This window comes from Bos taurus, chromosome 10, assembly GCF_002263795.3.
Source record: "Bos taurus isolate L1 Dominette 01449 registration number 42190680 breed Hereford chromosome 10, ARS-UCD2.0, whole genome shotgun sequence".
NCBI classification, from domain to species: Eukaryota; Metazoa; Chordata; class Mammalia; order Artiodactyla; family Bovidae; genus Bos; species Bos taurus.
Window position 1 is genome coordinate 77,117,161 of NC_037337.1, and position 23,584 is coordinate 77,140,744.

At 41.9% G+C, this 23,584-nt stretch overlaps 1 protein-coding gene and 1 non-coding gene across 2 annotated transcripts in view; both read left to right on the forward strand.

Annotated features, from left to right (window-relative positions):
* The window catches only part of FNTB (farnesyltransferase, CAAX box, beta), an 80,470-nt gene that overhangs the window by 7,701 nt on the left and 49,185 nt on the right, over positions 1–23,584 (forward strand). The window lies entirely within an intron of this gene.
* On the forward strand, positions 9,466–9,538 carry TRNAG-CCC (transfer RNA glycine (anticodon CCC)). Its single transcript has one exon. It is a non-coding gene; the product is annotated as a tRNA-Gly (tRNA).

Consider the following 23,584-nt stretch of genomic DNA (forward strand, 5'->3'; position numbering starts at 1 on the left):
CGGGGACAAAAGGGCTCTGGTAGCAGCTGTTGGGTCTGGTCTGTGGGTGAGTGAGCTGGTCCCTGAGTTCCCCAAGTGGTTAGGCGGTCAGTCGTAGCAAAGGGGTCCCACCAGAGTTGCCTGTTGTTACAGGAAGGGGGACCCCTTCCAGGGCCTGAGAGTGGACTCTTGTCTACCACCAAGAAATGAATAGTTGGAGGAGGCACATCTGCTAACAAAGCAAGAAGCGTTACTGGGAAGAGGCCTCTGGGTGGAGAGTAGCAGGGTCAGGGAGCCTAGAAGAGCCTCACTGCCATGTGGCGACCGGTCTCAGGTTTTATGGTCATGGGATTCGTTTCCAGGTTGTCTGGCTAATCATCTCGCTTGCCGCATAGTCTGATTCAGGGTCCTTCCTGGTGGCACGTGCATCTCTCAGCCAAGATGGATTCCAGGGAGAAGGACTCTGGGAGATTGGTCATCTCCTTCCTCTTTTGGCCCCTCCTGAATTCTCCCAGTTAGTTTTTGGTTGAAGCACCATGGGACCTCCTTTTGTGAGACAGCTTGGGCAAGTGGGCTTGGCCAAGGCGGGTGGTTTCGGTCAACAGTTACCTAAACAGTTCCAGGTTCTGTTTAATTTCTGAGCTGCAGTGCCAGATTTGAGGCCTGCATCATGGGTGGGCATTTTAGTAGTTTTTCTATCATATGAGCACCAGCAATGTGTTGGACAAAATGTTGAATGCTGGAAATACAAAGAAATAAAATAGTTACTGATCTTGAGCACTGCAGAACCCGGCTAGGGTAGACAGACTGGAAAATAATACAGTTTGGGAAGTAAGACTGTAATAAGACTATGCATTTTGGACTTCTTGCCATTCGCTGCAGCCTCGAAGTAGATAGAACCTGTCACTTTGAAATGTATCTGGGGAATGAGTAGTGAACTATGGTTTTGTTTTTCTTCTCATCCTCCAATTGGAATTGTTCCCAAGTTAGTTATTGTGGAAATGGTTACCCATCTGTCACTAGAAATGATCAGAACGATTCTTTTTAGCACCAACAAATAAGCATTAGACTGCTTACTAAAAATAAGATCTCTTAGTAACATTAGTCTCCAGGCTTAACCTTTGATTTTCATACCTGAGGTTGGAAGCCTCAATTTTGGTAAAATTAGTAATGATAAGTATTATATTGTATTGACTATAAGTATTGACTATAATAATAAAACAAGGGTTTGAATACACACTTATACATTCAGTAGGAGAGGGAATATTTTAACTGGAGATCTAAGCTTCGTGGGTTTTAGGGTAGAAAGGGAACTTACCTTTTGAATCTAGCATCCCAGGTTATTTAGCCCACCAGTGTGTCCTTCTACAGAAGTCTTTTGCAAAGGATTGCAGAGAAATCTCCCATCAACAAAAAAGCTCCAGGATCTTGGCAGTATTCCTAAGTAATGGATTGTTGAATTGATCCAGGTCAACCCTTTTTTTATTATCTGACCTAAGACTATAGGATCACCTTTTGTACAGTTAATTGAATTGACCCAGCAGATAAGGCTATGGATAGATAAGATGTTAGTGGAAAAAAGGGCATCAGAATTTGGTCTAATTTACAGAGGAGAACAGAGACGTCCAGGGTTAGAGGGGTAAGTCAAAAAAAGGAACATTATCAGGGACTTTACTGATCTGTTCTTTCCCTTTTGCCTGCACTACGTTTTTTTGTTTTTTGTTTTTTTTTCAGTTGAGGCCCTGCTTAGTTTCTATCAGGGAAAACCCAGCACTTACATTCTAAGTGCTTAGGTATAATGAAGGATGCAGAAATGGATACAACACAGTTCTGGTCTACAGAAGTGTTGGCCAGTGTCTGGACCAGGTGTGGAAACTAGGTTCTGATATGGAACATGGGTACTATTAGGATGTCTTTCAAATCTAGGCCCAACTGTGTGGTGGAGAGTAAAGCATCTTACATTTCTTTTCCATGTTGTTGTTCCAGCTCCCATTTTAAGTCTAGGATAAACAGTTCCAGATCATGGGAAGATAACATAGTATCTCATTCTCATAGCTGCCTCAGTAGTTTTAATAATCATTTTAGTATCCATTTATTGGGCATATATTTTCCATACCCAATATATCATTCAATTCTTATGCATTTAATGGATGAGAAGACCGAGTCTTAGAGAAGGACCAGGTTGGTAGGTTAATGATTATATAGTCATAGAAAAAACAACCTTGCTAGGAGTTGTTTACAGAAGATACTACTGTTATTCCTTTGGTTCTGCTTGAAGATTCCATTTATATTTAAGGATTTACTGACAGAGCTCAATTTTGTGCCATTGCCAGTAAAAACAAGTCCTTGTCACCTGCTTCCCATCTGATTATCAGGAGACTATTTGCTTAACAATACTTTGATAATAGAAGTTAAACTTCTAAACAGTGGAAAGAGTCCTTAGCTCTGGGTTTTTCATTGCATTCACTCATTTTTTTATTTACCAACAAATACTTGAGTGCCTTCTTTGTGCCAGGCACTATTCTAGATGCTGGACATAAGGGAGTGAACAAAAGAAGCTGAGTTGATGCCTTTATGAAACTTTTGTTCTAGGCTGGGAAGGCAGTAAATTAAAAAGGAGAGAAAAAAAAGTGTCCGTCCATCCATCTCTATCTAATGTTAGAGAGAAATGCTGTGGAGAAAAAGAAAGCAGCATAAGGGAGATGGAATGTGTCGGATGGATAGGGTAGGAGCAGGGAGGTTTTATATATGGTGGTGATAAAGGAAGCTGCTGTTGATGTGATGTTTCGGCTGAGACCTGAAGTAGGTGAGGGGACAAGCGATGCCTGTATTTGGGGGAAAAGCATTCTGGGCAGAGAAGGCAGCAAGTACAGGGTACCGGAGGCAGGGGTATGCCTGGTGAGTGGAGAGCCGCTGAGCAGAGAGGTTAGCAAATGGAATAGGAGCTGAGGTTGGATCTTGTCTTTCAGATATTCTGATTGAGATGGGAAGCCATTTGGCTGAATAGCTTCCATTTACCTCTCCAGAGCCACTCCACCCTTTTCTAACCTGCTCTGTAGGTCCCAGTAGGCAGACCTGCACTGACAGGCAGCCTTGCTTTCTGACTTCTGGTTGCATTTACCCACAGGGAGTATTAGTAGGGGATGAGTGAGAGAGAAGGATGAGATGGGCGTCTGTATTCTCTTCTCAAAGAATTGTCTGGGTGGGGCTGTCTCTAGGTTTCAGATCAATCCCTAATTGTCTCCTCCATGGAGCGCTCTGCCTCCTCCTCCACTCCTCCTCTTCATTCTTCAGGTCTAGAAGGGGGTGAAGGACCCCTGTGCTGCTGGCCCCCGTGTCGTGATAGGAACTCTCCTCAGATCACCCACTTTGAATGTGCCATCTGTTTCCTACCAGAGGTCAGACTGATCTGTAACTGGAGGATTTGGCCACAATCTTTTGAGATTTCAGCAGGCCCATTTAGGTCACTGTCGACAGTAGGCTGTGAGGAGGCCAGCGTGGGTGCAGGGAAACCAGTTAGGTGGCTATTGCAGAATTGATGATAGCTCTGCTCAGGGCTGTGGTGGTGGAGGTAATGAGCAATTCTGAGATTCTGGGTATCTTTTGGAGGTCTCTGTCTTGACAAGCTGTTTTACTTCTCAACGAACCTGATGCTCAGAGGACCTTTTATGACCACAAAGCAAGATGTTGTTGTATTATTAGTGATTGTCTTCCTTTTTGTGTCATCTGCAGCCACCCCATTGCAAATGTTCCATAATTCAGGCTGGTAGGGTAATACCAGTACAGTCTCAGAGGTAGCAGGCTTACCAAAAGCAGTTGTTACTGAAGATACTACTCTCATTTTCCTTTTAGACAGCCCTTGAACAGAGGCAAAAGCATTCTCTGCTTAAAATGGCATGATGTCATTAGACAACATTCAGTCAAGTAACAGTCAATTCTGACAGAAATCTAGAAGAATTATTTGTTGTTGTTCCATTGCTCGGTTGTGTCCTACTCTTCGCAACCCCATGAACTGCAGCACGCCAGGCCTCCCTGTCCATCACCAACTCCCGGAGTCCACCCAAACCCATGTCTGTTGAGTCAGTGATGCCATCCTCTGTCGTCCCCTTCTCCTCCTGCCTTCAATCTTTCCCAACATCAGCGTCTTTTCAAATGAGTCAGCTCTTTGCATCAGGTGGCCAAAATATTGGAGTTTATCTTCAACATCAGTCCTTCCAGTGAATACCCAGGGCCGATTTCCTTTAGGATGGACTGGTTGGAGTCCTTGCAGTCTCCTTGCAGTCTAAGGGACTCTCAAGAGTCTTCTCCTACACCACAGTTCAAAAGCATCAATTCTTCTGCACTCAGCTTTCCTTATAGTCGAACTCTCACATCCATACATGACCACTGGAAAAACCATAGCCTTGACTAGACGGACCTTTGTTGACAAAGTAATATCTCTGCTTTTTAATATGCTGTCTAGTTTGGTCATAACTTTCCTTCCAAGGAGTAAGCGTCTTTTAATTTCATGGCTGTAATCACCATCTGCAGTGATTTTGGAGCCCCCCCCACCAAAATAAAGTCAGCCACTGTCAGCCCCAAGAAGTGATGGGACCGGATGCCATGATCTTAGTTTTCTGAATGTTGAGCTTTAAGCCAATTTTTTCACGCTCCTCTTTCACTTTCATCAAGAGGCTCTTTAGTTCCTCTTCACTTTCTGCCATAAGGGTGGTGTCATCTGCATATCTGAGGTTATTGAGATTTCTCCCGGCAATCTTGATTCCAGCTTGTGCTTCATCCAGCCCAGTGTTTCTCATGATGTACTCTGCATATAAGTTAAATAAGCGGGGTGACAATATACAGCTTCCCTGTCCTTCATCATCTCTTGGAGTTCGCGCAAACTCATGTCCATTGAGTCGGTGATGAATTCTTTTCTCTTAGAGGGGAAAAAAAAAGAATACTCCTGAAGCAATCATAGAATGACTCACAAGAGCATATAATGAAGTGCTCAATTCTGACTGCATTGTGCGAGGTTTCAGGGAGTGGAAGCTGATCTGTTGTGGGCTGAGGGAGTCAGAACAACTTCATGGAGGATGTGGATGGGGTCGGGCTGTAAAGATGAAGTTTGAGGGACAGCCATGCCAGTTTGAGGAGCCCTTAAGAGGGAAGACTTACAGGTTGGCTGTGGTAGGGAATTAGGTCAACGGATGAGGCAGCTGATCTAATGGTAGATGGGGAAGAGGGGAAGGTAGAATGGGATGAAGAGAGCCAGGCCAAAGAGCTGGCCGCAAGTGACAGGCATTGTACTGCTGCAGATCCTAAAGGAGGGAGCACTGGGAATCCAGGGGCGAATCCTCGACTCCTGCTGATGACATGGTTCAAGTTCTAGTCTCTGAAAGATTATTAAATGGAAGTGGAACAAGTTCCTACATATGGTCAGACTAACTAGTTTTTTATGCTTCTGATAAAAGGAACCAGAGCTTTGCTTGTTAAATGCTTAGTAGGCTAGTTATGTGAATCAATTTTATTTTATTGAAATTCAGCATATATCACATTGCTCAACTATAAGAAAGTGCAAGTATCAAAATCTCCCAGTTTTCCTTTTAAAAAGCTCTCTGAAGTGCTTTTTGGAGTATACTTGTATGCACGTACTTGTAGGAGCTGAAGCTCCAATCCTTTGGCCACCTGATGGGATAAGCCAACTCATTGGAAAAGAGCCTGATGCTGGTTGGGAAAGATTGAGGGCAGGAGGAGAAGGGGATGACAGAGTATGAGATGATTGGATGGCATCGCTGACACAAGAGACATGAATCTGAGGAAACTCCAGAAGATAGTGAAGGACAGGGAAGCCTGGCGTGCTGCTGCCCATGGTGTCGCCAAGAATTGGACCCAACTTAGCAACTGGACAACAAAACAAACCAAAAGCCTACTGACAAGATTTACATTTTAAATTTAGGTATCAAAATAAATAAATAAATAAATTTAGGTATCTATACTATTTAAAATCACATTATTAAAATCACACTAATTTAGAAATATTGTTCTTTCTCCTCCTCATATTCATAAAACATTGTCTTCAAATTCTTAATATCCATCTTTGACCTTAATGTTTTTATTATCATTGGAGCTACATCTTAGATCTATGAATATGTTTTTTTTTTAATTAATTTTATTTTATTTTTAAACTTTACATAATTGTATTAGTTTTGCCAAATATCAAAATGAATCCGCCACAGGTATACATGTGTTCCCCATCCTGAACCCTCCTCCCTCCTCCCTCCCTATGAATATGTTTTTGCAGACCACACTTTTAGTTTTTCGAGATACATCCCTTTTGAATATGGAAAAGATAACTGAATATTTTATCACAAGTTACAATTATTATTATTTTATGATGTGTCCAGTTGGTGCATATCTTTGATCTTCATAATTTAAACACTTTATTACTTTTTAAAGGGATCTTTGAAAGGGTTTACAGTGGCAGTTTACACATGGAAGTGTGAGCTCATATCCCCAGGCATTTAAATGTGTGTTTGTCTTCTTTCATTGATACCATCAGCTGACCTCTGTAGACAGCGGAAACCAACCTTAACTGAGGTTCTTCTAGGCTGGTGTATCAACCCTAATTGGTTCATATTCAAAATAAAGAATTGAAAGAACTCCCCACAGCAAGAGTTACTTTGTAAGTATTTCCTATAAGGTGACTTGTTTTTTCTGAGGGATAATTGTTTTAGGATGAATCCTTTTCTTATATTTAATCTATTAATGGTTCTTTACCACTTCTTCAGTATTTGCGTGAATCTCAGGCAGCAACTCTGCTTTCTGGAATGGGCCTTCTCTGGGAGAGAGGGGGAGATGTAGGGAGCAGGGAAGTGATGATCTATGATATGAAAGTTGGTGCAGCATGAAATTTGCTTTAGATAGAAGCTGTGAAAGAAAAAGTACCAAATGTATGAGTTGTTTTTTTTTAACCACTCAGCTATGAATGGAAATTATTCTGTGCTTCCGATTGAACTTCTAGAAAAATTCCATGAGCTGTCTTTTAAACAGAGCTGTCAAGAATGCAGGCGGATGGCTAGATCTACATTTGTATTGCCATGGCACCTAAGTCTTGGGGACTTGGGGGCAGTCACTGCATCTCTGACCCCAAGATTCTCACGTAGTCTCTCCTTTGTTGAAAACCACAAACTGATACACATATTAGTTTATATCATGTACATAGACTATGCACACACATGCGTATATTTAATAGTTCATATTATATAAAGTTACATGTGCCTGTGCTGCTGCTAAGTTGCTTCAGTCATGTCTGACTCTGTGCGACCCCAGAGACGGCAGCCCACCAGGCTCCCCCGTCCCTGATATTCTCCAGGCAAGAAAACTGGAGTGGGTTGCCATTTCCTTCTCCAATGTGGGAAAGTGAAAAGTGAAAGTTGAAGTCACTCAGTCATGTCCGACCCTCAGTGACCACATGGACTGCAGCCTTCCAGGCTCCTCCGTCCATGGGATTTTTCCAGGCAAGAGTACTGGAGTGGGTTGCCATTGCCTTCTCCTGTATATCCATTTAAATATATAGTAGGGAAGGAAAAAATCTTTTCCAGTACCCAGCTTAGATTCTCCAGATGGGGCCCTGTAAATTAGACTGATCAAAAACAAATTAACAAGAGAAAAATAAACAAATTTATTGACATGTGCATTGTGTATGTACACATGGGAACACCCATTGAAAGGGTAATTATATGTCCTTATATGCCACCTTAGGCTAAAACAAAGAAAGGGTTTTAGGCTTTGGGGCTGGGGAGACAACTCATGGGAATGATCCAGGAAAAGTATGGTAAACAAGAGTTGTTTAGTTAGGTTTGCCATTCAGATTTAAGTCAGTGCCTTCGCCATTGATTAGAGTTGTTAGGAGTCCTCCACCCCCTGGTATGGAGAGGGAGACATCTTTACAAAAGGAAACTTAATGCCTTGTTTTTATTTATTTTTATTATTATTATTTTTTTAATATAAATTTATTTATTTTAATTGGAGGCTAATTACTTTACAATTGCCTTGTTTTTAGAGCTTTTTCTTCATCTCCTGGTTATCAGTGCCCTTTAGCTTAAAATAATCCATATACCAAAAAGGCCTGTTTTGGGATGGCATATTCTGGGACTCCTCAATATGTGTAATCTGACTTCAGTAAACTTAAAACCATTCTGTCCATAGAAACACTTAGCCTGTGCCCTGTCAGAAGCAGGGGTAAACTTTTGACAAATGGGTAGACTTAACTCCGAACTCTTATGTTCCCTTTTTGCCATATCCTAAGTGACCAATTGCCTCATGACTGGAGAAAGTGAGAGATGTATTGTTAGGACTAAGTTATGTTGTACATTAAAGAGGTTTGGGAGGGCAGACAAGGGTTTCTCTAGGTATATCTCCATTGCAGAGTTAGAATTGCTGGGTTGTAGGGTCTGTGTCTTTTCAGTGTTATTACCTGCTACTGTGTTGCCCTCCACAGTGGCTCTAGCAATTTAAGCATTAATTAGTGGTGTACTACTGGAGAAGGCAATGGCACCCCACTGCAGTACTCTTGCCTGCAGTACTCTTGCCTGGAAACTCCCATGGACGGAGGAGCCTGGTAGGCTGCAGTCCATGGGGTCGCTAGAGTCGGACACGACTGAGCAACTTCACTCTCCCTTTTCACTTTCATGCATTGGAGAAGGAAATGGCAACCCACTCCAGTGTTCTTGCCTGGAGAATCCCTGGGACAGAGGAGCCTGGTGGGCTGCCGTCTGTGGGGTTGCACAGAGTCAGACACGACTGAAGCGACTTAGCAGCAGCAGCAGCAATGGTGTACTACAATTAGTGGGACTTCCCTGCTGGCCCAGACGGTAAAGCGTCTGCCTACAATGCGGGAGACCCGGGTTCCATCCCTGGATCGGGAAGATCCCCTGGAGAAGGAAATGGCAACCCACTGCAGTCCTCTTGCCTGGAAAATCCCATGGATTTTCTGGAGCCTGGTAGGCTACAGTCCATGGGGTTGCAAAGAGATGGACATGACTGAGCAAGTAATTAGTGGAGTTCTATTTTGCCATCACCCTCTCTGAGACTTTATTGTCAGCAGTCTTAATTTGGAAAATATAGTATCTTTTACATACGTTTCAAATATCTTCCCCTAGGCTCTTGTTTGCCTTTAATCTTGCTTATTTTTATGTTCTTCTTTGTCTTTTTCCTTATAGTTTAGGCTTTTAGAAGAAATCTTTGTCTATCCCAAGAACATAAAGATATTCTCCTATATGCTGTTTTAATCACTTGACTCAAGTTTTTCATATTTGAGTTTAATCAACCTGGATTTTACTTATTTACTTTTGGGATATGAGGTCGGAAGGCAGTTTTTATTAGCAACACTTACTGTCCATGTTTTTTCCTTTAATATTGGATTTTCCCATCTCTGCCTTAAACCACGTTTTCGTATGTATATGGGCTGTTAGGAATTCTTTAATGAAAAATGCTGCTAAAGGGACTTCCCTGGTGGTCCAGTTGCTAAGACTCTGTACTCCCAATGCAGGGATCCCAGGTTCAATCCCTGGTCAGGGAACTGGATTCCACATGCAGTAGCTAAACGCAACTAAGACCTGACCCGGCATGGCAAAAAAAAAAAAAATGCTACTAGAGGACACTTCCTGAACATTCTAGCACAGTAATGCTGTGTGCCTGACCTTTGAATGATGCAGGTTACTACTGATAACATAGCTGCGGATCTGTGGGCCATTGGGAACTCTTTTCTAGTGATTTCATTTTCTAATGATTTCTTTTCATTTTCATTTATGATTTAAACTTAATTTTCCTTCATTACTTTGGAACACCTGATGTTAAAACAAGGTTTTCTAAACAAGGAATTGGCAGTGAGGGCTGCTGCTGCTGCTGCTAAGTCGCTTCAGTCGTATCCGACTCTTTGCGACCCCATAGACGGCAGCCCACCAGGCTCTCCGTCCCTGGGACTCTCCAGGCAAGAACACTGGAGTGGGTTGCCATTTCCTTCTCCAATGCATGAAAGTGAAAAGTGAAAGTGAAGTCGCTCAGTCGTGTCTGACTCTTAGTGACCCCATGGACTGCAGCCTTCCAGGCCCCTCCGTCCATGGGATTTTCCAGGCAAGAGTACTGGAGTGGGTTGCCATTGCCTTCTCTGGCAGTGAGGGCAGTGGTCTCAAATCGGGCTGACCATTAGAATCAGCTGGGGAGCTTTGGCCTCCCCATCCCCTCCTCCAGGGTTGTACCCCCAACCAATTAAAACAGAACCCCTGGGGGTGGGACCCAGGCATTGGTATTTTTAAGCTCTTTTAATAGGCAGCCAGGGTTGAGAACCCATGGTTCATGAAGGGTTCATAAAGGATCTCAGCCTTGATAGAGAGGAACGCCAGCTGGTTACAGAGACTCTGTCAACTCTGACCGCCTGCTGAATCTTGTACTCAAAGTATTAGGATATTTGTTCAGAAGAAATGTTTTACCTGTCACCTTTGTTTAACCTTTACTAGTTAAGAAGAAGAAAAGTGTGGTGAGCAGTTGAAAAAAAAGATAGTTATAAATTAAGAAAGTCCTATTTGGAGTCAAACTCAAGCATCAGCCTCTGAGCTGAAATCCACTGTGACTATTAAAGAAAACCTTTTTGATCTATCAAACATAAGCATGCGTCAGAATCCTCTGGAGGACTTGTTAAAAAGAATCCTCTGGGTGGGCCCCATCCTAGTAGTTTCTAATTCGATAAATCTATGACCTGAAAATTTATATTTTTAACAAGCTCAGCTTGGTACACTGCCTCTGAGCTACTTGCTCTAAAGGTTTCTGTTGTGTTTTTGTTTTTTTTTCCATTGTTGGTTTTTTAAATCCATTCTCCTAATGACGTACAACTGGGCCGTTGCCAGATTCTGGATATAGTGAATAATGCTGTTATAAACATTCTCGTAGAAGCCTTTTTACGATCATGTGCTTTCATGGGTTAAAAACCTGCAAGTGGAATTGTTGGATCGCAGGGTAGGTGTATGTTTAGTTCTAAGTGAAACCACTAGGCTTTTCCAGAGTGATCATACATGTTACACTCTCACCAGCAGTGTTTGAGGGCTCTGGTTCCTTGACACCCTTGCCAACATTTGGTGTTGTCCCTCTTTTCAACTTTAGTCATTCTGCTGGTGGATGTGGAGGGATATTGTTAAAGAAAAAATTATTCATGACACATGTTAAAGAAGACTGTATTCAAGGAGCACTACTATGATGGTGTTTTGCAGTGGGGGAGAGAGATTGGGCTCAAGTCTGAATACGGCAAGGAAAATTGGGAATTGATAGCATTCTTTGGCATTGCCTTTCTTTGGGATTTGACCTTTTTCAGTCCTGTGCTGAGTTTTCCAGATTTGCTGGCATATTGAGTACAGCACTTTCACAGCATCATGTTTTAGGATTTGAAATAGCTCAACTGGAATTCCATCACCTCCACTATCTTCATTCATAGTGATACTTCCTAAGGCCCACTTGACTTCACATTCCAGGATGTCTGGCTCTAGGTGAGTGATCACACCATCGTGGTTATCTGGGTCATTAAGATCTTTTTTGTATAGTTCTTCTGTGTATTCTTGCCACCTCTTCTTCATAACTTCTGCTTCTGTTAGGTCCATACTGTTTCTGTCCTTTATTGTGCCCATCTTTGCATGAAATGTTCCCTTGGTATCTCTAATTTTCTTGAAGAGTTGTCTAGTCTTTTCCATTCTATTGTTTTCCTCTATTTCTTTGCATTGATCACTGAGGAAGGCTTTCTTATCTCTCCTTGCTATTCTTTGGAACTCTCCATTCAGATGGGTATATCTTTCCTTTTCTCCTTTGCCTTTAACTTCTCTTCTTTTCTCAGCTATTTGTAAGGCCTTCTCAGACAACCATTTTGCCTTTTTGCATTTCTTTTTCTTGGGTATGGTCTTGATCACTGCCTCCTGTACAATGTCACGAACCTCCATCCATAGTTCTTCAGGAACTCTGTCTCTCAGATCTAATCCCTTGAATTTGTTTGTCATGTCCACTGTATAGTCATAAGGGATTTGATTTAAATCACACCTGAATGGTCTAGTGGTTTTCCCCACTTTCTTCAATTTAAGTCTGAATTTGGCAATAAGGAGTTCATGATCTGAGCCACAGTCAGCTCCCAGTCTTGTTTTTGCTGAATGTATAGAGCTTCTCCATCTTTGGCTGCAAAGAATACAATCAATCTGATTTTGGTATTGACCATCTGGTGATGTCCATGTATAGAGTCTTCTCTTGTGTTGTTGGAAGAGGGTGTTTGCTATGACCAGTGTGTTCTCTTGGCAAAACTCTGTTAGCCTTTGCCCTGCTTCATTCTGTACTCCAAGACCAAATTTGCCTGTTACTCCAGGTATCTCTTGACTTCCTACTTTTGCATTGCAGTCCCCTATAATGAAAAGGACATCTTTTTTGGGTATAAGTTGTAGAAGTTGTAGGTCTTCATAGAACCATTCAACTTAAGCTTCTTCAGCATTACTGGTTTAGGCATAGACTTGGATTACTGTGATATTGAATGGTTTGCCTTGGAAACAAACAGAGATCATTCTGTCGTTTTTGAGATTGCATCCAAATACTGCATTTAGGACTCTTTTGTTGACCATGATGGCTATTCCATTTCTTCTAAGGGATTCTTGCCCACAGTAGTAGATATAATGGTCATCTGAGTTAAATTCACTCATTCCAGTCCATTTTAGTTCACTGATTCCTAAAATGTTGATGTTCACTCTTGCCATCTCCTGTTTGACCACTTCCAAATTACCTTGATTCATGGACCTAATATTCTAGGTTCCTAAGCAATATTGTTCTTTACAGACTTCACTTCCATCACCAGTCACATCCACAACTGGGTGTTGTTTTTGCTTTGGCTCTGTCTCTTCATTCTTTCTGTAATTATTTCTCCATTGTTCTCCAGTAGCATATTGGGCACCTACTGACCTGGGGAGTTCATCTTTCAGTGTCTTATCTTTTTGCCTTTTCATACTGCAAAGATGGACACAGAAGTACAAAAGTCAAGGCCTGATTGGGAGGAGGATTCAGAGGAGCATAATTAAAGTTTCATTAAGTAGAGTCTCTTGGACAGCAAGGAGATCAAATCAGTCAATCCTAAAGGAGATCAACTCTGAATATTCATTGGAAGGACTGATGCTGAAGCTGAAACTCTAGTACTTTGGCCACCTGATGTGAAGAGCTGACTCATTGGAAAAGACCCTGATGCTGGGAAAAATTGAAGGCAGGAGGAAAAGGGGACAACAGAGATGCGATGGTTGGATGGCATCACTGACTCAGTGGACATGAGTTTGAGCAAACTCGGGGAGATAGTGGCAGACAGGGAAGTCTGGCATGATGCAGTCCATGGGGTCGCAAAGAGTTGGACACCTCTGAGTGACTGAACAACAACAACAATAGTCTGTGTCAGTGTTACATTGTAGAATATTTGCTTCTAAATTGACAGAAGCAGTCTCTAATTGATTTCAACATCTATTTAACTACTATACATATAAATACATGTACAGTGTGTGTGGGCAGATGTGTTTGACTTTTCAAAAAAGTAGTTGTGGTGAAATCTTGGTGCGTGCGTGCTAAGTCACTTCAGTCGTGTCCAACTCTTTGTCACCCTATGGTCTGTAGCCCTCCAGGCTCCACTGTTTATGTGATTCTCCAGGCAAGAATATTGGAGTGGTTTGCCTTGCCCTCTTCCAGGGCATCTTCCTGACCTAGGGATCAAACCCCAGTCTCCTGCATTGGCAGGTGGGTTCTTTACCACTAGCACCACCGGGAAGCCCAGAATCTTGATATTAAGTGTTCTGTTTTAATTCTTAATAATTTATAACTTTTTACTATAAAAATTTTCAAATATACGAAAAATTGATAGTATTTTTTTGCCTTCCACCTAATTTCCCCGACCCCCATAAACTGTTCAAGGATAAATTTTAAAAGATAATAAGATCATGACTCATACAAATATAAAATGAGCACCTATCAAAGACTTTATTTGACTGATGAACCCAGTACTTCAGATAAGAACTCAACATGCCATACATTTATAGTCAGATAGGAATGCGGAAATAGATTTGCAAATGGATGCAAAACTGGTCAATAGTCATAGAGTGATAGTTGCACTTTACTAGATACAGTTTGCATTTCTGTGGACAGAATTTATTTGCATTACTGTCAGTTTTCTGCAAATTAACTTCTATCTCTACAGAGTTACGAGATAGTCTAGTGTCACAACTAGACTAGAGATAACCTAGTAGAGATAACCCAATAATGAATCATCCAGCCAGGACACAAGTTTTCCTTTGGGGGTTGTGTCTGTGTGTTTACATAGTGTGTGCACGCGTGTTTGTGTGTGTATAAGTCTATATGTATATGACTATTTTTTCCCCTGGATTTTGAAAGAAGATGAAGTTATTTTGACAGTTAACCACTAAACAATAAAGCATGCGTCTCTTAAGAATAACATTCTACATAAAGACAATAAAATCACACCTAAGAAGATTAATAATCAGATAATCATGATGATATGATCACTCATCTAGAGCCAGACATCCTGGAATGTGAAGTCAAGTGGGCCTTAGGAAGTATCACTATGAACGAAGATAGTGGAGGTGATGGAATTCCAGTTGAGCTATTTCAAATCCTGAAAGATGATGCTGTGAAAGTGCTGCACTCAATATGCCAGCAAATTTGGAAAACTCAGCAGTGGCCACAGGACTGGAAAAGGTCAGTTTTCATTCCAATCCCAAAGAAAGGCAATGCCAAAGAATGCTCAAACTACCGCACAATTGCACTCATCTCACACTCTAGTAAAGTAATGCTCAAAATTCTTCAAGCTAGGCTTCAGCAATATGTGAACCGTGAACTTCCAGATGTTCAAGCTGGATTTAGAAAAGGCAGAGGAACCAGAGATCAAATTGCCAACATTTGTTGGATCATCGAAAAAGCAGAGAGTTCCAGAAGAACATTACTTCTGCTTTATTGACTATGCCAAAGCCTTTGACTGTGTCAGTTCAGTTTAGTTGCTCAATCGTGTCTGACTGCGATACCATGAACTGCAGCGTGCCAGGCCTCCCTATCCATCACCAACTGCCAGAGTCTACCCAAACCCATGTCCACTGAGTCAGTGATGCCAACTAACCATCTCATCCTCTGTCGTCCCCTTCTCCTGCCCTCGATCTTTCCCAGCATCAGGGTCTTTTCAAATGAGTCAGCTCTTCGCATCAGGTGGCCAAAGTATTGGAGCTTCAGCTTCAGCATCAGTCCTTCCAATCACAACAAACTGTGGAAAATACTGAAGGAAATGGGAATACCAGAACACCTGACCTGCCTCTTGAGAAATCTGTATGCAGGTCAGGAAGCAACAGTTAGAACTGGACATGGAACAACAGACTGGTTCCAAATAGGGAAAGGAGTACGTCAAAGCTATATATTGTCACCCTGCTTATTTAACTTATGTGCAGAGTACATCATGAGAAATGCTGGGCTGGGTGAAGCACATGCTGGAATCAAGATTTCTGGGAGAAATATCAATAACCTCAGATATCCAGATGACACTACTCTTATGGCAGAAATTGAAGAAATACTAAAAGGCTTCTTGATGAAAGTGAAAGGGGAGAGTGAAAAAGTTGGCTTAAAGCTCAACATTCAGAAACCTAAGATCATGGCATCTGGTCCCATTACTTCATGGCGAGTAGATGGGGAAACAGTGGAAACAGTGAGAGACTTTATTTTTGGCGGCTCCAAAATCCCTGCAGATGGTGACCACAGCCATGAAATTAAAAGACACTTGCTCCTTGGAAGAAAAGCTATGACCAACCTAGACAGCATATTAAAAAGCAGAGACATTACTTTGCCAGCAAAAGTCCGTCTAGTCAAAAGTATTGTTTTTTCAGTACATATATGGATGTGAGAGTTGGACTATAAAGAGAGTTGAGTGCCAAGGAATTGATGCTTTTGAACTGTGATGTTGGAGAAGACTCTTGAGAGTCCCTTGGACTGCAAGGAGATCCAACCAGTCCATCCTACAGGAGATCAGTCCTGAATATTCATTGGAAGGACTGATTTGTAGCTGAAGCTCCAATACTTTGGTCACCTGATGCAAAGAGGCGACTCATTTGAAAAGATCCTGATGCTGGGAAAGATTGAAGGTGAGAGGAGAAGGGAACGACAGAGGATGAGATGGTTAGATGGCATCACCGACTCAGTGGACATGAGTTTGAGCAAACTCCGGGAGTTGGTGATGGATAGGGAGGCCTGGTGTGCTGCAGTCCATGGGATTGCAAAGAGTCGGACACAACTGAGCAACTGAACTGACTGACTAAGAAGATTAAAAATAATTCTTTAATACCATCTAATATTCACATTTGTTTTTCAGTTTCCCTGATTTCTCAAGATTCTTTTTATATCTTTCTGGTATGTTTTGAATCTGGAGCCAATCAAAGATCCTTTATTTCAAGTTGTTTAACATTTTTGAAGAGCTAATCCCTTGGGATTAAATTTTCTGATGACTAATCCTGATGACCTTTCTTGTAACATTTCATGTAGCAGTGTTTCTGAAACAGATGCTTTCGGATGTCATCCTCCTCCGAAGAGAGCCAAATCACTTTCATTAACATGGTCACAGACTGTGTGCTTTGTGCTCAAGAGAAATGAACCTATGGGCTTTTTGCTGTTTACACAAGAGAAAGTCATCTCTTACTGTAGGGCTGTTAATAACCTTTTGTATTGTGGCCAGTTGGTAGCTGCCTTGCCTGTGGGCCTCTCCTGCCGAAAGGAGAGATTAACTAGAACAGGATAGTCTCTTGCTTTGAGGTAAAAAGGAGACATGGAAATTCAAGATAAAATTCAAGATAAAATCAAAGTCCTGGGAAAGCGGACACACTTTAGCATCTCTATATTGAAGCTGAATCTTCCTTCCTTTCTTCCTTACTCCCTTCCTTCCTAATTCTGACTTGAGAGCTATACAGTGTTAGAGTTCTTCATGATTTAGGTAACTTTCTTTTTAAATACTTACCCTCAATTCTGAGAATTTTGATAAAATTTTAAAAAGGAATTTAATTGTAATTCTTGCTTTATAGACACTATGCAGTTGTGACTGCTTTTCTTAATTCTGTCCCAAAGGCTAAATTTTTAATTTTACTAATGTTTGGAGACCCCCAAGACCACTCTTAGGTTTACTGATTCACTAGTACTAGTTCAATTCACTCAGTCGTGTCCGACTCTTTGCGACCCCATGGACTACAGCACGCCAGGCCTCCCTGCCCATCACCAGCTCCCGGAGTTTACTCAAGCTCATGTCCACTGAGTCGGTGATGCCATCCAACCATCTCATCCTCTGTCGTCCCCCTTCTCTCACCTTCAATCTTTCCCAGCATCAGGGTCTTTTCAAATGATTCAGCTCTTCACATCAGATGGCCAAAGTTTTGGAGTTTCAGCTTCAACATCAGTCCTTCCAGTGAATATTTAGAACTGATTTCCTTTAGGATGGACTGGTTGGATCTCCTTGTAGTCCAAAGGACCTTCAAGAGCCTTCTTCAACACCACAGTTCAAAAGCATCAATTCTTCGGCACTCAGCTTTCTTTATAGTCCAACTCTCACATCCATACATGACTACTGGAAAAACCATAGCTTTGACCAGAGGGATCTTTGTTGGCAAAGTAATGTCTCTGCTTTTGAATATGCTGTCTACGTTGGTCATAACTTTCCTTCCAAGGAGTAAGTGTCTTTTAATTTCATGGCTGCAATCACCATCTGCAGTGATTTTGGAGCCCCCAAAATAAAGCCTGCCACTGTTTCCCCATCTGTTTGCCATGAAGTAATGTGGTCATGTACGGATGTGAGAGTTGGACTGTGAAGAAGGCTGAGCACTGAAGAATTGATGCTTTTTAACTGTGGTGTTGGAAAAGACTCTTGAGAGTCCCTTGGACTGCAAGGAGATCCAACCAGTCCATTCTGAAGGAGATCAGCCCTGAGTGTTCTTTGGAAGGAATGATGCTAAAGCTGAAACTCCAGTACTTTGGCCATCTCATGCGAAGAACTGACTCATTGGGAAAGTCTCTGATGCTGGGAGGGATTGGGGGCAGGAGGAGAAGGGGACAACAGAGGATGAGATGGCTGGATGGCATCACTGACTCGATGGACGTGAGTCTCAGTGAACTCCAGGAGTTGGTGATGGACAGGGAGGCCTGGCGTGCTGCGATTCATGGGGTTGCAAAGAGTCGGACATGACTGAGCGACCGAACTGAACTGAACTGAATGGGACCAGATGCCATGATCTTAGGTTTCTGAATGTTGAGCTTTAAGCCAACTTTTTCACTCTCCCCTTTCACTTTCATCAAGAAGCTCTTTAGTTCTTCTTCAATTTCTGCCATAAGAGTGGTGTCATCTGCATATCTGAGGTTATTAATATTTCTCCTGGCAATCTTGATTCCAGCTTGTGCTTCGTCCAGCCCAGCATTTCTCATGATGTACTCTGCATATAAGTTAAATAAGCAGGGTGACAATATACAGCCTTGACGTACTCCTTTCCCTATTTGGAACCAGTCTGTTGTTCCATGTCCAGTTCTAATTGTTGCTTCCTGACCTGCATACAGATTTCTCAAGAAGCAGGTCAGGTGTTCTGGTATTCCCATTTCCTTCAGAATTTTCAACAGTTTGTTGTGATCCAAAGTCAAATGCTTTGGCATAGTCATTGAAGCAGAAATAGATGTTTTTCTGGAACTCTTTTGCTTTTCCAATGATCCAGCAGATGTTGGCAATTTGATCTCTGGTTCCTCTGCCTTTTCTAAAATAAGCTTCAACATCTGGAAGTTCATGGTTCACATATTGTTGAAGCCTGGCTTGGAGAATTTTGAGCACTACTTATGTTTCCTGAAAACTGGGTTTCCCTCTTGATGGATGTTGAGCCAAAAGACACAGTCAAATCAAAGATTGGAAGAAGGAAAGATTTATTACTACAAATAGGGAGAACACTGGGGAATCTTTCCCAAGGCAGTGTCTCCCTTAACAGCAAAGCTGGGGAAGTTTTACTAGGGTATATGCATATTCATGATTAGGCTTGAGTCCAAGCTTTAGTTGGTTAAAGTCAGAAGCATCAGTAAAGATCAGCATCGTCAGCCTTTGGTTCCAGTAGATCTGGTGGTTGAGGCCTCAAGCTGCTCTTTACCATTAAAAGAGAACTAGGAATTTTCACAACTCATGTGTTGTCTTTGTTACTGTTATTTTTCTTGCCTGATAGTTTCTGCATTCTTTGGTGTCTTAAGATCATTGATTACTAAGACCTGTTCAAGGGCAAGTATTGTGGCCAGGCTTAGATCCCAGAATGGCTTAGGCCAAAAATGGCTTCTCTTATGTCAGGAAAGTCAGGTTGGATTTTCTTTCTCTGCGGACCTCTGCCTTTTCTGCTTACACAAAGATTCAGAGTACTCAGAATATAGCTGTACTCAAGGTGATGACTTATTATAGCAAAAGGCTAGAAAGCAAATCAGCCAAGGGAGAGGCTCATGGGTGGAATCTGCAGGAATCTAGGACAAGTGTCTAAGAGTCCTCTCCCAGTGGAGTCACAGAGAAGGAATTTAATTTCTCCAGTATCAAACTGTGACCACACATGCAGAACTACCAGGGAAGCCCGTTAGAGACTTGTTGCTCATGGTTTTTAGTGGGCCTGGTCACTAAAAGCCAGCACCCTCTTTTTAGAATAATTCCAGGCTCCCAGAAGGAAAATAGCTGCTCAGCATAAACTAACTTGCTTCTACAGTTTAGGCTTAGTGAGCCAGTCTTATCAGCTCTGGGAATGGTGGGAACCCTGGCATATTCTAGGCTCCCAGACTCCAGCGAGGGTCTACCTTTCAAGGAGGCCTTCCTAAGGATAGCAGTCTCAGGCCTGCTATGTTAACTCTTTTGTATACAACTAGCTTTTTTCCTTTCCTTCTGCTATGCAAATCAGAACATTGAAAGAATGCTTATATCTTCCCAGTGACAAAATTACTCAGATTTATATAACACTGGCAGATGACATGCAGAGAAGGGGAAGTAGAAAAGGATGTTGCATGCTTTGGCGATTACTTTCATTTTCTCATCCTCAGATGACTAGTTTTTCATTTCTGTATTAATCCACTACTATTTGTTCAAAAAACTGTAGGCTTATTGCTAGTACTATTTTAAAAGTTGTACTCTGAAAATCATACTTTGTGCTTTGAAGTGATTGTTTTCTATTAAAAAATACACCAGTTCCTAAAAACAACCCACAGAATGGGAGTAGGATAGGGAACTTGTATCTAGAATACATAAAGATTTATTACAGTTCATTGATAAAAGACAAATAACCCAGTTTAAAAAATGAAGAAAGATCTGAATAGACATTTCTCCAAACAATATCTACAAGTGTCCAATAAACCTATAAAAAGATGCTCAATATCTTTAGCCGTCAGGGAAAGGCATTCAAAACTATAGTGACTTCAGTTCAGTTCAGTTCAGTTGCTCAGTTGTGTCCTATTCTTTTCAACCCCATGAATCGCAGCACGCCAGGCCTCCCTGTCCATCACCAACTCCTGGAGTTCACTGAGACTCACGTCCATCGAGTCAGTGATGCCATCCAACCATCTCATCCTCTGTCGTCTCCTTCTCCTCCTGCCCCCAATCCTTCCCAGCATCAGAGTCTTTTCCAATGAGTCAACTCTTCGCATGAGGTGGCCAAAGTATTGGAGTTTCAGCTTTAGCATCAGTCCTTCCAAAGAACACCCAGGATCGCCTTTAGGATAGACTGGTTGGATCTCCTTGCAGTCCAAGGGACTCTCAAGAGTCTTCTCCAACACTGCAGTTCAAAAGCATCAATTCTTTGGCGCTCAGCTTTCTTCACAGTCCAACTCTCACATCCATACATGACCACTGGAAAAACCATAGCCTTGACTAGACGGACCTTTGTTGGCAAAGTAATGTCTCTGCTTTTGAATATGCTGTCTAGGTTGGTCATAACTTTCCTTCCAAGGAGTAAGTGTCTTTTGATTTCATGGCTGCAATCACCATCTGCAGTGATTTTGGAGCCCCCCAAAATAAAGTCTGATACTGTTTCCACTGTTTCCCCATCCATTTCCCATGAAGTGATGGGACCAGATGCCATGATCTTCGTTTTCTGAATGTTGAGCTTTAAGCCAACTTTTTCACTCTCCTCCTTCACTTTCATCTGCTACTTCACAAACACTAGGATGGCTATGATCAAAAACACATAATATCATGTTGCTGAGGATATGAAGAAACTGGAACTCTCATATACTGCTGATGGGAATATAAAATGGTATGACTGCTGTGGAAAAGTCTGGCAGTTCCTCAAATGATTACACATTAATATATCATATGATCCAGCAGTTTGACTCCTAGTCATGCCAAAAACTTGGCCTCTGGGCACTAGGGCCAAATCGAATCTCAGAGGCAGAGTTTTGGGTGAAGCAGAAAATAATGCTGGGCTGGATGAATTACAAGCTGGAATCAAGTTTGCTGGGACAAATATAAACAACCTGAGAAATGCAGATGATACCACTCTAATGGCAGCAAGTGAAGAATTGAAGAGCCTCTTGAGGAGGGTGAAAGAAGGGAGTGAAAAAGCTGGCTTAAAACTCAACATTCAAAAGATCATGGCATCTCGTGCCATCACTTCATGGCAAATAGATGGGGAAACAGTGGAAACAGATTTTATTTTCTTGAGCTCCAAAATCACTGCAGATCATGGGGTGACTGCAGCCATGAAATTAAAAGACACTTATCCTTGGAAAAGCTATGACAAACCTGGAAAGTGTAGTAAAAAGCAGAAACATCACATTGCTGACAAAGGTCCATATAGTCAAAGCTATGGTTTTTCCAGAAGTCATGTATGGATATGAGAGTTGGACCATAAAGATTGAGTGCCAAAGAATTGATGCTTTTAAATTGTGTTGGAGAAGATTCTTGAGAGTCCCTTGGACAGCAAGGAGATTGGTTCAGTTCAGTTCAGTAGCTCAGTCATGTCTGACTCTTTGAGACCCCATGAACTGTGGCAAACCAGGCTGCCCTGTTCATCACCAACTCCTGGAGCTTGCTCAAACTCATGTGCATTGAGTCGGTGATGCCATTCAACCATCTCATCCTCTGTCATCCCATTCTCTTCCTGCCTTCAATCTTTCCCAGCATCAGGGTCTTTCAGATGAGTCAGTTCTTCACATGAGGTGGCCTAAAGATCGGAGTTTCAGCTTCAGCATCAGTCCTTCCAAATTCAGGACTGATTTCCTTTAGGATGGACTGGTTTGATCTCCTTGCAGTTCAAGGGACTCTCAAGAATCTTCTCCCAATACCATAGTTCAAAACATCAGTTCTTCGGCACTCGGCTTTCTTTATTGTCCAACTCTCACATCCATACATGACTACTGGAAAAACCATAGCTTTGACTAGAGGGACCTTTGTCGGCAAACTAATGTCTCTGCTTTTTAATATGCTGTCTAGGTTGGTCATAGCTTTTCTTCCAAGGAGCAAGTGTCTTTTAATTTCATGGCTGCAGTCACCATCTGTAGGGATTTTGGAGCCCAAGAAAATAAAGTCTCTCACTGTTTCCATTGTTTCCCCATCTATTTGCTATGAAGTGATGGGACTGGATGCCATGATCTTAGTTTTTTGAATGTTGAGTTTTAAGCCAGCTTTTTCAGCTCTCCTCTTTTATTTTCATCAAGAGGCTCTTCAGTTCCTCTTTGCTTTCTGCCATAAGGGAGGTGTCATCTACATATCTGAGGTTATTGATATTTCTCCTGGCAATCTTAATTTCAGCTTGTACTTCATCCAGACCAGTATTTCGCATGTGCTCTGCATATAAGTTAAAAAAGAAGGGTAACAATATACAGCCTTGATGTACTCCTTTCCCAATTTGGAACCAGTCTGTTATTCCATGTCCAGTTCTAACTGTTGCTTCCTGACCTGCATACAGATTTCTTAGGAGGCAGATAAGGTGGTCTGGTATTCCCATCTTGTCAAGAATTTTTGTGGTGATCCACACAGTCAAAAGCTTTGGCATAGTCAGTAAAGCAGAAGTAGATGTTTTTCTGGAATTCTCTTGCTTTTTCTATGATCCAACAAATGTTGGCAATTTGATCTCTGGTTCCTCTGCCTTTTCTAAATCCGGGTTGAACATCTGGAAGTTCTCAGTTCATGTACTGTTGAAGCCAGCTTGGAGAATTTTGAGCATTACTTTGCTAGCGTGTGTGATGAGTGCAACTGTGCAGTAGTTTGAACTTTCTTTGGCATTGCCTTTCTTTGGGATTTGACCTTTTTCAGTCCTGTGCTGAGTTTTCCAGATTTGCTGGCATATTGAGTACAGCACTTTCACAGCATCATGTTTTAGGATTTGAAATAGCTCAACTGGAATTCCATCACCTCCACTATCTTCGTTCATAGTGATACTTCCTAAGGCCCACTTGACTTCACATTCCAGGATGTCTGGCTCTAGGTGAGTGATCACACCATCGTGGTTATCTGGGTCATTAAGATCTTTTTTGTATAGTTCTTCTGTGTATTCTTGCCACCTCTTCTTCATAACTTCTGCTTCTGTTAGGTCCATACTGTTTC